This window comes from Brassica rapa, chromosome A01, assembly GCF_000309985.2.
Source record: "Brassica rapa cultivar Chiifu-401-42 chromosome A01, CAAS_Brap_v3.01, whole genome shotgun sequence".
In the NCBI taxonomy this organism is placed as follows: Eukaryota; Viridiplantae; Streptophyta; class Magnoliopsida; order Brassicales; family Brassicaceae; genus Brassica; species Brassica rapa.
Window position 1 is genome coordinate 15,774,911 of NC_024795.2, and position 15,330 is coordinate 15,790,240.

General features: G+C 37.0%; 1 non-coding gene across 1 annotated transcript; it reads right to left on the reverse strand.

Moving 5' to 3' along the window:
- Positions 1-12,666: 12,666 nt before the first annotated feature.
- LOC117129113 lies at positions 12,667-12,772 on the reverse strand. Its single transcript, XR_004452692.1, has one exon. It is a non-coding gene; the product is annotated as a small nucleolar RNA R71 (small nucleolar RNA).
- Between the last annotated feature and the right edge of the window lie 2,558 nt (positions 12,773-15,330).

A 15,330-nucleotide genomic window follows, 5' to 3' on the forward strand; every position in this document is an offset into this window, starting at 1 on the left:
AATAGTGGCTCTCCATCTAATATCATTTCCAACCAAGTTACATTTATTATTTACTGCTTGTTACTATTGCTATTTCATTTAAACATTTACAACCTTTAGAATTAATAAACACTAGATTTAATTGTTCCCTAGCTCCTTGTGGATTCGATCCCTAAGTACTACATCTGAACCTCTTTTGATGAGAGTAACACTCCTTAGGGTAATTTGAGTGGTATCATCTACCAATCATATGATGCCGCTTTTCCATGTCAGCCTACTTCTGAGATCCTTTTAAACCCAAGTAATTTGTCGTCTCCAATTCTTTCACTTCGTTTTTATCGTTACAAATCCCTGCAATTCATGCGTGCATTCAGCTTCACACCGTCGTGGTCGTCATTTTGCTCCGTCACCTGAACCTCCACGATTCTTCTTCTCTGTCACCGGAGTCCATAGTTCGAGTCGTCGTGGTCTCAATCTCGCTCCCGAGCTTCTCCTCCATCGACATGGTTTAGGTTCAGTCTACTGCTTTCCACCATGAGAGCGCCGGGTCAAGCTTCACCGCCGTGCTCAGCCTTCGCCGTCGTCGGGATCAGGGTCACCGTTGCGGATCGGAATGAGGAAGAACGACAATGGTGATTTCAGCACTAATTGCAAGTCTGGTCCTTCACATTTCCATTGCTTTCACATCTGCCCCCGGACTTTTGATATTACATAAATAACCCCAAATCAACCTCCGTACTTTTGATTGTGCAATTTAACCCAACCGAGAGTTCTGAATTTGCAGCATTATGTTTCTTCTTCCTCTGGACTCTTAACTGTAAGTTACAATTGTAGAGTTGTGATGTTTAAGACAGCCGTGTCTATGTTTACAGGTGCAGATAAAAGCTTTAAGGTAAGCTGTAATAAATCATTTGCCTTGTGATCTTATCATTTGTTAAGCAATTGTTAGTCCTCTGTAATTTGTATAGCCCTTTTTAAAATAAAGAGCCTCTCTGATGTCTTCTAACACAATTTGAAGCAGAAGGAACACCAGATGCTAGAGATTAGATATGTTGTGGTTCCAAGCAGGTTTCTGAAACAGACACCTGAAGAAGGATTTAACAAATAAGGTACAAGCCTCATTTCATAACACACAATCTTTGCATTGGCTTATGGAACAAGCTTTATTTGTCTTGTGGTTACATATATCTAATGGCTGGGGGTTCCGATTTTGTTTTGAACATGTTTTTAAGATTGAAACGACCACTTCTTATCAATCGAACTTTGACAAAGATCAGCATAAATGGCTTGATAGGCAATGCAAATGTGATTTCTGGAGGAGCTTCTTGGGCTTCAAATCAGCAATCTTTGATAACTGGAAACGCGAAAGAGGTATTGCATCTTTCACTCTGTTTAGATAGATTCAGAGTGTGGATAATATAAGGGCTGCATAAGTTTTTTTTTCTGCAACCTTTGAATAAAAAGTTTCAAATGTTGATGGTTACTTTAAGTTTCGCTAATCTGTGTTTTATGGATGTAATAAATGTTTTTTTTTACTTTGCTTAACCTGCTAATGGTTTCTTTATTATATATTACTGAAAATATTCATACGAGGTTATGTTATGTAAGGTTGAAGCCTATATATGCACTACTACATTTGTTTAGCTTAATGGAAATGCCTTCGATACTATTTATTTTGCAGTTAGGAAAAGTAAGTGCAGCCAGACACCCTAAAGGAGATTGGAATGGCTAATGCAGAGGTGTACGAATGGGTGAGGGCTACTGTTAAAAACTCATAACTCCATCAACAAATTGATGTTTAGGCTTTGGTCATCACATACAAGTTGGCAACGACCAACTGAAGGCATGGTGAAGGGCAACTATGATGCTGCTTCCAAACTAACTGGTGGACGTAACTCTCAGGGGTCAATCATCTAGGGATCATGATCTCTTTAAGGGAGGGCAGGATGGGCTTTAGAGGCAAAAGCAATGGTACTACTCTTAACTATTCCGAAGCTCATGTAATATCACTCCTCCACCAAGCGCATGCTTATGAGATCATGAATGTGAGCAGCAATATTAAATGGTGGGCCTCAAAATTTTTTTTATAGGAAGAAGTTTCCTTTTGTGTTGCTCTTCGTTCTCTCAATCACAAAGAACATGATAGTCCTATTTGTATATAAATTGTTTAGTATAAATACATATCAGTCTTAGTATTAGAAATTATGTGATATAGCATAAATTTAATATTTTCAAGAGAACATTTGTCCCTTTTTATTAATGTAGACGAGATTTATAACAATGAAAACATATCTTTTAATAAGAAAAAATCATAAAAATTAAAATTGTTGACAAAACTTAATAAAAAAACATTAATTTAAAAGGATGATAAATATAAGCTAAGAGACAGTTCTAAATTTCGAGGCTCTCAAGTTAAAGAGGCTGATTTTAGCCCCAACTAAGTTGAATTTGAAAATGTAAAAAGACGTTTTAATGGTGAATGAGACTATCTCTAATATATTTTTCTATTTTTTTATCTACAAAATATTGGATATCTATAATAAAAATGGAGTTTACTCCAATGTATTACTATAAAATAGCAATTTATATTTATTGAGTAAAAAAATAGAAGATTACTACTTCTTCTTCTATTTATGGAGAAAAAATAGTAATCTCTATTTTGAAAGAAGATAGAATTAGGTTAGAGTGAATTTACTTTTAAATGCTATAATACAAGCAAATATAGGGGTGGTTAGAGATGCAGTCGGAGCTAAGACTCTATGTATTCCTTTCGGAATAGTTTGAACTAAGAAAATATACTTTTGTCTAACATTAATAATATGCTTGATTAAATTGACTGAGAAAAATAATAATTGAATTTTAAATAAGAATAATAAAAAACATATTCAACATGCGTACCAGTTTATGTGTATTTTCTGATATTGGAAATAAAAAAATTGAATTGTTGTTATACCAAAAACAATACGAAAATTATAAATTTTTCTATAATTTATATAGTGTCGCTAAGTATTAAAATATATTAAAAATACAAATTATTAAATAATCTGAATTTAATTTACATATATGAGAAAAAAACCCGGGCGTAGCCCGGGAAAATCTCTAGTGTCCTATAAGATGTTAATAAATAGCTGACATTAGCTGGTACATAATTTTTTTAAATGGTACAAAATTGATTACCGCTCTAACAAGTCATATAACATTGTACGACAAAAGTTAGCAGCTATATTTTATATAATATGCTTCCATTAACCGATATATGTTTAGTTAGCTGTTATAAAACATGTTATCGTTTTTAAATTGGTTGCCAAGATGTTAAAAATACCTATTAACAACTTATATATATTTTGTTAAGTGGTAAAATATAAATTATCGTGTTAGCTTAATCGTTATCTATTCAACTTATATATTCTTAACGGTTAATAATTATTGTATATATAGACAAAAACAGTTGTATTATGTTTCATCTTAGCGTTAATGTTTATGGTTAACATGCTAATAATTTAATGTGTTTCTTTTCTTCTTATATATTGTGTTTTCTCTCTCTTCTGAAATAGTTGAGTCGGTAGAATCCTTTGGAAAGTTTAATGTTTAAGACGAGGAAGAGGTGACTGTAGGAATGGTACCAAAAACAGAATAAATGATGATTTGGAGATTTAAAAAGATCCATTGATTTGAAATGGAGTTTTATTCTTAGTAAATATTGAGAAAATTGGGGAAGAAAGAGATAGATAAAAGAGATGTGAATTTGGGAAGTAAAGAGAAACAAGATGAAAATTTTGGGCAGGGGTAAAATGGGAAAGGGGGACACAATTATCTATAGTGGATATGGGTTTTTTATGGTTTTGGGTAGTTAGCTAATTTTGCTCCCATTTGTGTATATGTAGCAAATTGTCTCTAATAAATAAGAGCAATGATGATAATTGTTACGGTGATAGATAAATACCCAAAATGATTGATACTTTTCTTACAAAAAAATGATAGTGTTTCGAAGAAGTGATGATGGTAAGTAAGTGAAGAAGAAGAAGTTTGTGCACGTATTAACCGGAAGGAAGGGTAATATAGTATATATCCCCTATATATTATTTGAGAAGCATTGCAATATTTTTTTGTAGCCACATGTCATCACTAGAATGATTCTTAGAATCTTTAGAGAAATAGGTTAGTCCATCTAAATATATAATAAACTTTTTATTAAACCACAATAAATACATTATTAATGTGTTTCATTATTTCCTTAAATAAGATTACGGAATTGCCTAATATTTTCTTAAATAAGATTACGGAATTGCTTAATGTGGCTAAAGTATATATGACAATTAATGATTTTGAATAATAAAGATTTGATAAAAATAAATGTGTATTATAGTTATATTTTTTTTTAATTTTAAGCTATTAAAATAAATTAAACAATCATAGTAACCATATTATAAAAATTAAAAAATTATTTATGTATTATATTTTGAATTTTTAAAAACGAGTATAAATTACTAAAACTGTTAAAAGTTTCACATTCAAATTTTGTGATCTATGATTTAAAACTTTTGTTATGACATGATACAAATAATTAAAATAATATAAGTTGAAAGTCTCATTTAATAAGTATCAAAAATAAAAGATATATAAATATATGTATCATTTTAAATTAAAGTATATGCCATATAAAAATACATAAATATCTTAATTTTGAAATTTACTTGAACATTTTTTTGATAAAAAAATTGAAAAAATATTGACAGCTTAATTTTTTAAAATATTATAAATTACTTAAATCGTTAATCTCATAGTGAAAAATTTGTTATCACTAATTTAGATTTTTTGCTATAACAGATACAAATGATAAAAAAATATATGAGCAAAAAGCATCATCTAATAAATATTAATATTAAAATATATCATATATATGTTACTATCATTTAAATTTAATTATATATCATATCAAATAGAAAAAATATTTTTTCGATTTATAAAATTTATTTATATGTTCGCACCAATTTAATTATATAAGTAGTAGATAATGACTTTATAATTATTCAATATATATTTATTATTTCATAATATGTTATAAACATATAATATATAAAAAAAATTATATATATAATGTTCATCCCGTGCAAGGCGCGGATCTTTACCTAGTTGTAGTAATAATTGAGGATGTTGTTTTTTAGTTAAATACCTAATTACATTTTATTGCATGGCGATTCAGGCCAATTTTCCTTTTTTTAACTTTTGCTTCCACTTTTAACCTTTTTTTTTTCTTTTTTAAAAAGAACTTAACAACTTTTTTCTTTTTTTTTTGACATCAACATAACAACTACTTTCATTCAGTAAATATGATTTTCCACCATAATTTTACCAGGCCCAACCTGATATTTTAACCACAATGGCACAACATAATACAACTTGAGAACATTGGACAAAAAAGTGAAAGTTTCCTTTGCTATTCTGTCAGCTGCCTTATTTCCACCTATTGGATAATATCTCACTTCATAGCTCTCAGTCTGTGACAAAGAGTGACGAATCCCCTCTATAGTAGGCTGTAAAATTGATCATACTTCTTCAGTCCGTTTAATATCCTGACTAAGGTAAGAGAGACAGACTCAAATATTATACCTTTGTATCCAAAAGTAGCCAGCGATTATGCAGCCCATTTAAACGCCTCAGCTTTTGTTATAATGGAGGATGCCGCTCTTGTCACTGATCTTGCCTCTGCCCACAATACATATCATGTTTCATCTCTACGCAGCCACCCAAGACACTATTTTCTTTGTTCTTTTTCCACGCTCTGTCGCTATTGCATTTTAGCCAATTTGCAGGTGGTGGAGTCCATGAACATCGCTGGTTAGTATTTGTGGGAACTTTAACCTCTGTATGTTTTACCTCTTCTAATTCATCATGTCTCCTCTTCTGCCATTCCTCTGCATCCTCATGGGCTTTCCTTATGACACTCATTGCCTCATAGTCCTTTCCTTTGAACATTAATTCATTCTTGTTTTTCCATAATCTCCATAACAACCAAGGAACTAGCATGTATCTCATCGTTAGGGGACTATTTCCATATATTAAGCACATGATACACATTCGAGTATAAGGAATTCATCAATAAACCATCAGGAGGAGCATGGATTGGAGATAGAGCCCACACTAGTCTAGCAAAAGAACATTGAAATAGCACATAATTCACTGATTTTGTGTCGTAGCCACACCTTAGGCAACCAGCTTCTTTGGAGATGTGTCTTCTCGCCATATTTTCCCGCTACTGGAATGGTGTTACTTATATATCGCCACAAAAATGATGAATCTTCGTGCTGGTATCAGAGTCCTATGCTAACTGAAAGAGAGGATCCATGCTGGATTGCTCTTCCATAGGTGATTGTTGCTTGCCTATTATATTGGTTTGGACCCAATATCCAGATTTCACTATGTAGTAGCCTGTCTTGTTGTAATCCCAGATATAGACGTCTCTTCTTCGACTTCCACAGGTTCTGATCCAAACTATTTATCTCCACTCCTCCTCCTCAGGGAAGATCTTTGCAAGCGATGAGAGGTTCCAATCTCTTCCTTGGTTACACAATAAATAGCAAACTCTCAGGTTCTGAGGAACTCTTTGCCTTGTGGCCTCTCTGTCCCATCTTACCACTTTTGCTTGTCTTGCTGGTTTCTGCTCAATCCAGTGATCTTGCCACACCTTTGTATCCATCCTCTCTGTTGCCTATCAGAACTCTTGTGCCTTGTTTCATCAATCCTTGTACCGAGTGTATGCTTCTCCAGGCATAAGAGGGGCGAGAGCCAACATTTGCAGTTAAGGGGTTCGATTTTGCATAGTACCTGCTCTTGAAAACTCTTGCTAGTAGTGATCTTTCTTTGTTAGCAATCTCCAAAGTTGTTTCCCCAACAAAGCAAGATTGAAAGCCTCTAAATCTCTGAAACCCAGCCCACCCTTTCCTTTGTTTTTTCTTAACTGGTCCCAAATTTTCCAGTAGATGCCGCTGGTCTCTCTCTTTGTACTCCACCAGAACTCAAACATTATCGACATTATTTTGTTACAGATCATTTTGGGGAGGGAGGAAGCAGGATATGGTGTAAGTTGGGAAAGCTAGGACCACTGACTTCAACAAAACTTCCTTGCCCGCTGGTGATAGGAATCTTGTCTGCCAGCCGTGTACTCTTTCACTCATCCTGTCTTTTAAGTAGCTGAGAATTAAGATTTTAGAGCCTCCAAAAGCTTCAGGTAAACCTAGATAAATCCCTTCTCCTCTCTCTTGATCTATTCCTAGCTTAGCCTTTATTTGAAGTCTTCTTTCCTGTGTAATATTTTATTATCAAAATAGATGCTCGACTTCTGGTGGTTAATCCTCTGACCATTACAAGAAATAAGGGTTTTGATAGCATTCGAGGATAGCGTTTTTTTCGTTTCCGCTATGGTTGACATACTCCTTACTTTTAGATAGCGTTTGTATATTTGGAAACGCTATGATAGAATGACATATTTGAAAACGCTATGATAGAGTATGTTTAATAGCACATAATTAATAACATTATGTTTGAATTTTTGGATCCCTAAACCCCGAATAAGTTTTTAAACCCTAAACTCTAAACACAAACTTTAAACTATAACACACTAACAATCTTTATCATATTTTAAAACTTAAACTCCAATTTTTAAATATAAAATTATAAATTTAAATCTTTTCAGATTAAACACCAAACCCTATATACATTAAATCCAACCCCTATAATCATACATAATATTTAAATCTAAAATCCTAAACTTTATATCTTTTTTTATCAACTCCTAAACTTTATATCTAATGGTCTTAAAATTTTAATCCAAAAAACATACACGCTAACACCAAAATACATGTATTATATGTATACTCACAGAATTTTAACACAAACGTTCTACTCTTAATCCCTAAACAAACCCTATATACACTTAGGAACCTTCAAATTTAAATTTTATTTGTTTTAACACAAACACAAAACTACCAAATCAGTTTTTCTTTAATTATATAACCACAAAATTCAAACCCACAAGTTTATATTTCAAATGTTAAATATGTTATCTAATTTTTAAGTTCAAACAATTTCTAATAAACTATAAAAATGTGGTGTTTTTCGTGGGCCATTGATTAATTATGATCTGAAGGCCATAAACCATTATCTTCATGTTGCTTTCTTATTGGTTGATTCTTGAAATCATGGATCACTATTTTGGCCATTGGATTACATAAATCAATGTGTTTCCTTCTCATCTATCTTACTCTACTCTGTACGTTATTCTCTCTATCTCACTTCATCTAACAGATTCATCTTTCTTCATCTCTCTACACGGGGAGTCCAATACCATCCAAGCTCCGCCAAGAGAACTCTCAGAGATTTCGCCACCACCGGAGAGTCCAGCACCCTCAAATCACCGGAAATCTAAAAGACATTGGTTCCCGAAAACCTAACATCCGTATCCCGCTTTGGAGACTCGCTGCTGCACAAAGTCCGAGAAAGAATGCACCCTCTATAGCTCCAGTCCATGAGAAGAATCGACGCCGTCGGACACAAACCCTAGAACCCCATCGTTCTCGAATGGAGGCAACCGCCATCGACAGACGAGACACCAAGACTCCGGAGCTTTTGTAGGGAACCACCGCACAAGGCTCACCCGACACACGGTGACTGTTAGAGAAGCGCCTCCAATCTTCACCGAATCTCGTCTGCTCCATCAAGTTGAGCGGATTCCGAGAAGCAAGGGTGGGGGAGGGGGGTAGACATCTACGCGGTGATCATTTTGTTTCTGGCTACGAGACGATGGAGAAGCTGGTGGTCGTGAGAGAAGAGGTGGTGGTCATGGGGCTGGCCGCGAAAAGGCGACGAAGAAGCTGGTGAGGAGGTGGGAGAAGATTAGGTTTAATTAGGATTTGGTTTAGTTAAGATTAGGTTTAATTTTTACAAAATCTGGTTTAGTGTAAACCAATTCTTATTTTATATCGAATGTAATTTATAATGTTTAATAAAAAATAATTTATTATCTTTTTTTTAATAGTTAACTAAAAATAAATAATTCTAAAAATATAAATAATTTTCAAAATTAATAATTTTAATGTAAATAATAACAATAATAAAGCGTTTTTAAAACATCTTTAATTGCATAAACAAAATGGCTATAATATATAACATTAAGATAGCAGTGCAAAAACGCGCTATCTAATGTGTCTGACCTATTATGACGGCGATGATACATCACTTCTAAAACCGCTATCGTATCCTTAGATAGCATTTTATGGCAGCTAAGAAAAGCAATTTTCTTGTAGTGGACCGGACTCAAGGCTGTAGCTTTTCAGTAACTGGTTTAAATGATCAAGTTCCTCTTCACTTCCTTTATAGTAGAACATACTTTCGTCCACATATTGGAGATAGAAATCTTTGGGGCTCCTCTTGCTACTTTCAGGCCCGTAATCTGATTACTTCTCTCAGCCTCTTCCAACATTTGAACTAGCATCTCCGTGCAGATTACAAAAAGATATGGGGACAAAGGGTCACCTTGGTGCAGGTCCCTCGAAGGACTGATGTCTCCATATGGAGTGTCGTTGATTAGCACCTGGTATTGGGCTGATGTGACACTAGCCATCACCAATTTATTCTATTGCTCTGATGATATCACTCAAATTACCCTAAAGAGTGTTACTCTCATCAAAAGAGGTCGAGTTATAGTACTTAGGGATCGAATCCACAAGGAACTAGGGAACCGATTATATCTAAACAATTTATAATAAACTAGGCTAATAGATTATAAAGCAGTAAAATAGCAATTAAATAAACAAAGCAGTAAACAAGTTGAACAAGTCAATTGTTCAGCTTGGCAAGGGTTGTTCGATGGAAGGATGGTTGCTAGATCTAGGGTTTCAATTCAGGTGTTGGAGATTATAATTCCTATAGGTACCTATTTGTTGCATGCATGAGATGTTAGAGCTCAACCGCTTAACTCAGTGATCAGCTATCGCATGTTTCACTGGTTAACTCGCTAGATCTCGTGTCTCAACGGTTAGTATCTTGATCACGAAAGAGTGTCGACCGATGGTCCTATTGGGACATCGACCGATACACCTTTACCTACGTCGACCGATAGTCAGTTGAGGACATCGATCAACGGGTTCTAGCCAGACCTATGCGCGAGATGATTTGCCCTATTAGGATGCTAAATTGGCGGTTAGCCCTCTCTAGCAATCCTAATAAGATAGATAGATGTCAGGATGGGATAACAAGGATGCTTGTGTATGCAATCCTATGATCAATATTCTAGTTAATTACTCTAGAACAAGCAATAAGTATAGATCTATCATGAATATCACAACAAGGCAGATCTATAGTTTGGGGCTAATTGATATACTTTGGATTTGACCCATTTTTATCTATGGTATATAAGTATTTTACTATATATATATATATCTATGTTTTCTACTCTTCTAGGTATGTTTTCAGGTTCAGGTGCATTTCAGAGTAAAGCTATGACTTTGGAGCATTTTGGAGCTTAAAGGACATTTCACCCGAGCTGACCACTTAGAGGTCGATGAGAGGAAGAACAATCGATCGATGCGCATCAGTGCTGACGATCGATATCAGGAAATGCCTCGACAGATGAAGATCAATATCGATCGATGTACACAAGTACCATCGATCGATGTCGAGACACCAGACGCGACATTTTGGATTCAGCAGACTTAAAAACCAAGGCCAAGCCAAATTACCAAAATACCCTGACGAGTTTTTAACCTAGTAGAATATATACTGCCTAAGTGTTTTTGACGGCAGAGAGCTTTTTCTAGTCCTAGTTTTGTTACAAGTTTCATTTGGGAGAGAAGACCACTTGTGATTGGAACTCCTTGTTTCTATTTCTTTTCATCTATACTATTAGTTTCTATTCCTTTATTGTTATGAATTGCTTTGCTATGTCTGAGTAGTTTAACTGTTAGATCCAGGGTTCAGATAGGTTTATGGGATTAGCCCCAAACTATAGATCTGCCTTGTTGTGATATTCATGATAGATTTGTATTCATTGCTTGTTTTAGCCTTGCTAACTAGAACTTGATCATAGGATTGCATACTCAAGCACCCTTGTTATCCCATCCTGACATCTATCTATCATATTAGGATTGCTATAGAGGGCTAACCGCCAATTTAGCATCTTAGTAGGGCATTTCATACTCGCGCATAGGCCTGGCTAGAACCCGTCGATCGATGTCCTCAACTGACAATCGATCCACGTTGGCAAAGGTGTATCGGTCGACGTCTAAATAGACCATCGATCGAGACTCTCTCGTTGTCTGCATACTAACAGTTGAGACACGAGATCTAGTCTGTTAACCAGTGGTACATGCGACAGCTGATCACTGAGTTAAGCGAATGAGCTCTAATATATCATGCATGCAACAGTTAGGCATCTATAGGTATTATAATCTCCAACACCTGAATGTGGCCCTGCATCTAATATCATTTCCAACCAAGTTACATTTATTATTTACTCGCTTGTTACTATTGCTATTTCATTTAGACATTCGCAACCTTTAGAATTAATAAACACTAGATTTAATTGTTCCCTAGCTCCTTGTGGATTCGATCCCTAAGTACAACATCTGAACCTCTTTTGTGAGAGTAACACTCCTTAGGGTAATTTGAGTGGTATCAAATTTGGCGCCGTTGCCGGGGAGCTTTGATCGCCATTAGATTTAGTTTTATTGATTCTTATTCTTTTCTTTACTCCCTTTCTAATAATCTTTTTCTTGTCTTTTCAGGTGCATGCCCAGCGGTACCAGAAGCAACAAGGAGAAAGACTTGCTGTTCTCAGACGATCCTGCTCATTTGGAACGCACCATCCGTAGAGGTCAACGTTCCATATCGCTCGACGCAAAAACAACTTCGTCGATCGACACGCACAACCAACCGTCGACCGACACCAGACCATCATCGTCGATCGATCCCAATCATTCGACAACGATCGATATTACACCGCGTACGTCGATCGATACCGTGTCGTCAAAAATGGTAAACATTATTATTCTAACTCAGGACGGGAACGGAAACCTGTATGACCAGGCCGGTCATCTGCGATAACAGGTCAGAAAATAGATGCTCAGGGACGATCCCAATCATTCGACAACGATCGATATTACAAACCGCGTACGTCGATCGATACCGTGTCGTCAAAAATGGTAAACATTATTATTCTAACTCAGGACGGGAACGGAAACCTGTATGACCAGGCCGGTCATCTGCGTAATGCAACAGGTCAGAAAATAGATGCTCAGGGGACTTGTAGATGAGGACGCTCGATCGAAACCACTGGCCGACTACAATCACCCAGATGAGTACTATTCCAACAGATCAGCTATTCGACTTCTGGAGATCCAGAAGCATAATTTCGAGTTGAAGCCTTAATACTAAACTCTCGTGTCGCAGATACCCTACTCTGGGTTACCGCACGAGCATCCTATGGACCATCTGGAACGGTTCGAGGATCTAATCGCTGCTATTCGGATGGAAGGAGTCCCCGAAGATTACCTGCTGTGCAAGTCTTCAGATACACGCTGAATGGAGAAGCGATGCACTGGCTTAGGCAGTAACCCACAAGATCTTTAACATCCTGGAGCGACATCAAGAATGCTTTCTTACGAAACTTCTTCGATGAGGCGCGCGCTGAAGAACTTCAGAACAAAATTTCCATATTCTCACAGAAGGCTGGAGAGTCCTTCAAAGACGCGTGGATTAGATTTAGGTTCTTCCAGCGAGACTGTCCACACCACGGATTTAACGAAGTGCAGCTGTTAAGCACTTTCTTCCGAGGTCTCGCCTTACAGTATCAAATGGCTCTTGATATGGCGAGTGAAGGAAACTTCACTACTCGGAATCCGTTGGAAGCTGTGAGACTTATCAAAAACCTTGCTAACAGCAGCAGCACCAAAAACACTGACTCTGGACGGAAGAAGTCTGTAGCCTCTATCGGGAAGGAACATATGGACGAAGTAAGAGCTAAGTTAGATGTGGTGCACGAGCTTCTTAGGAAGCAAGTCTGTTCAGCTGAAGGAGAAGTACCAGATACAGAAGGATAAGAAAATGTGAACTACATCGGAGGTACCGGATTCCAGAAATTTGGAAACCAGGGCGGAAACAGAAACTTCTTTGGAAATGGCCAAAGAAGTAACCAAAGTTCACAATTTCAAAAATCCTTCAACAACAGCAAAAGCTACTCAAACTCTTACTACCAAAATCTACCACCCCAGACTCAGGAAAGCAAGATCGAAGAGATGCTTGATCCAGTATTGTTGGGACAACAACAAATCACCGTGGATTTCAACGGTAAGATAGACTCCGCCTACAACAATCTGAACACCAAAATCGAGACCTTAGGGACTCAGGTGAGAAAACTTGAAACCCAAGTAATTCAGACGGGCGAGACTATAAAGAGGCAAGAAGCTTTCGCTAGAGAGGCATGAGCCGACAAAGGGAAACACCACGTAAATGCCATCATAGATGATGATTTCTGGCAAGTGGTGAGAAATGAAAAGCTTGAGGAAGGAGTCTTCGAAATTGAAAGCTCCATGAGTCTCGGCGGATCCCAATGGTGTCGACCGATGTCGATGAACTCGCATCGATCGACAAACCATGATGAAGATCGATGGACGGATTACTCCAGTCATCGATCGACGTCGTCTGCCAAATCGACTGATTGCAATGCAGTTCGAATTCTAACTCATGAAGAATTCGCAGCTAAGCATCCTCACCCACCCTCCCCTTTCTATGATAAAATCGATCGATCGGTTGAGCCAACCATCGATCGAAAGAGTGAGTCCGACGTCGATCATCAAAACACACCTCCCATCGATCGACAGGTACCTCTGACATACCGAGTGTGGTTACCCTCGATTGATAATGATTACATCAACGCACTCAGACCACCACCTAAACCATTAGCTAACCCACCCGAACCAAAACCCAACCTTTAAATAGTTCACCAGAATCAGTTCAAGAAGAACAAGAATTGAGGGAGAAGGTTAAGGAAAAGAAAGGAGAAGATTCCTAAAAACCTTAAGAGGGAAAACGATTGGATGGTTTCACTGAGTCCTCAGAATCCCAATCGAAAAACCTTTTGATGAAGCTTACTTCACACACCGGTTGTGGATGTTCTTCAGAGAAACAAAGGTAACTAAGGAGGACATTCGGAGAATGTTTCATCAAGTCAGAGAGAAGATGAAACACATGATCACATTGACGAAGAAGAGTGATCCTGGGAAGTTTGCAATATCATGCGTAGTCAAGGGTGTTGAATTTCCCCATTCAATGTGTGACACAGGAGCATCAGTTAGTATCCACCCTAGGATCATGGCAGACCAGCTTGGTTTGACCATCGAACCTTCAACGGAATCCTTCACCTTCGTGGATCTTTCAGAGAAACGATCAGGAGGTATCATAAGAGATCTGGAGGTACAGATTGGTAATGCCCTTGTCCCTGTAGATTTTCATGTCCTAGACATCGAGCTTAACTAGAACTCTTCACTTCTGCTTGGAAGATCATTCTTAGCTACAGTAGGAGCTGTATGTGACATGAACAAAAACAAATTGTGTCTAACGCTCATAGACCCAAACATCCACTACAACCCCATCCGACCTAAGAGAAAGGTCATTAATTTTGTGGATTATGGGAAAGAACTTGGCTTCATTGGCGCATGGCATTGTGGAGCAGAGTATGAATTGGAGTACGAAACAGAGTACTCGGAATCGATCGACACTCCAACCTTTCCATCGATCGATTCCAATGAGTCAACGGTGACCGATGAGCGCAACAACACGTCACTCGACGTAATGCATCCAGTTAACCATTTCGCTTCACCTAATCATTACTACCAACATTTTGCCTTCCAACATCCAAGCAAGAGAGGACATGATGATTATTCCATAGGCAGTTGGGCAGACAATGGTTTTCATGAATGTTTTGCAGTTGACACTGTAATTACTTCACCTAATGAGGAACATACAGAGGAATTCGATGAGGATTATTGGAAAGAACGTGCAATAGAAATGTCTTTGCAGGATGAAAGACTTGAAACACATAAGTTCACCAACATGTTTCCAACATCGTTCGACGCTGTGCCACTCCACATCGGTCGATACCCACCCTCGTCCAGCAAAACAACCGCTCACATCGATCGACACCCACAAATGAACATCGATCGATATTCGCGCTGCAGCGAAAATTCAGGAGCAGGAGAATATTCCCTCCCCAACTAGGTTTACAGATACCTATATAAATTGTTTTCCACCTCCGAAACCACCTACACACATCAGAGCAAACACACAAGCAAAAAAGAT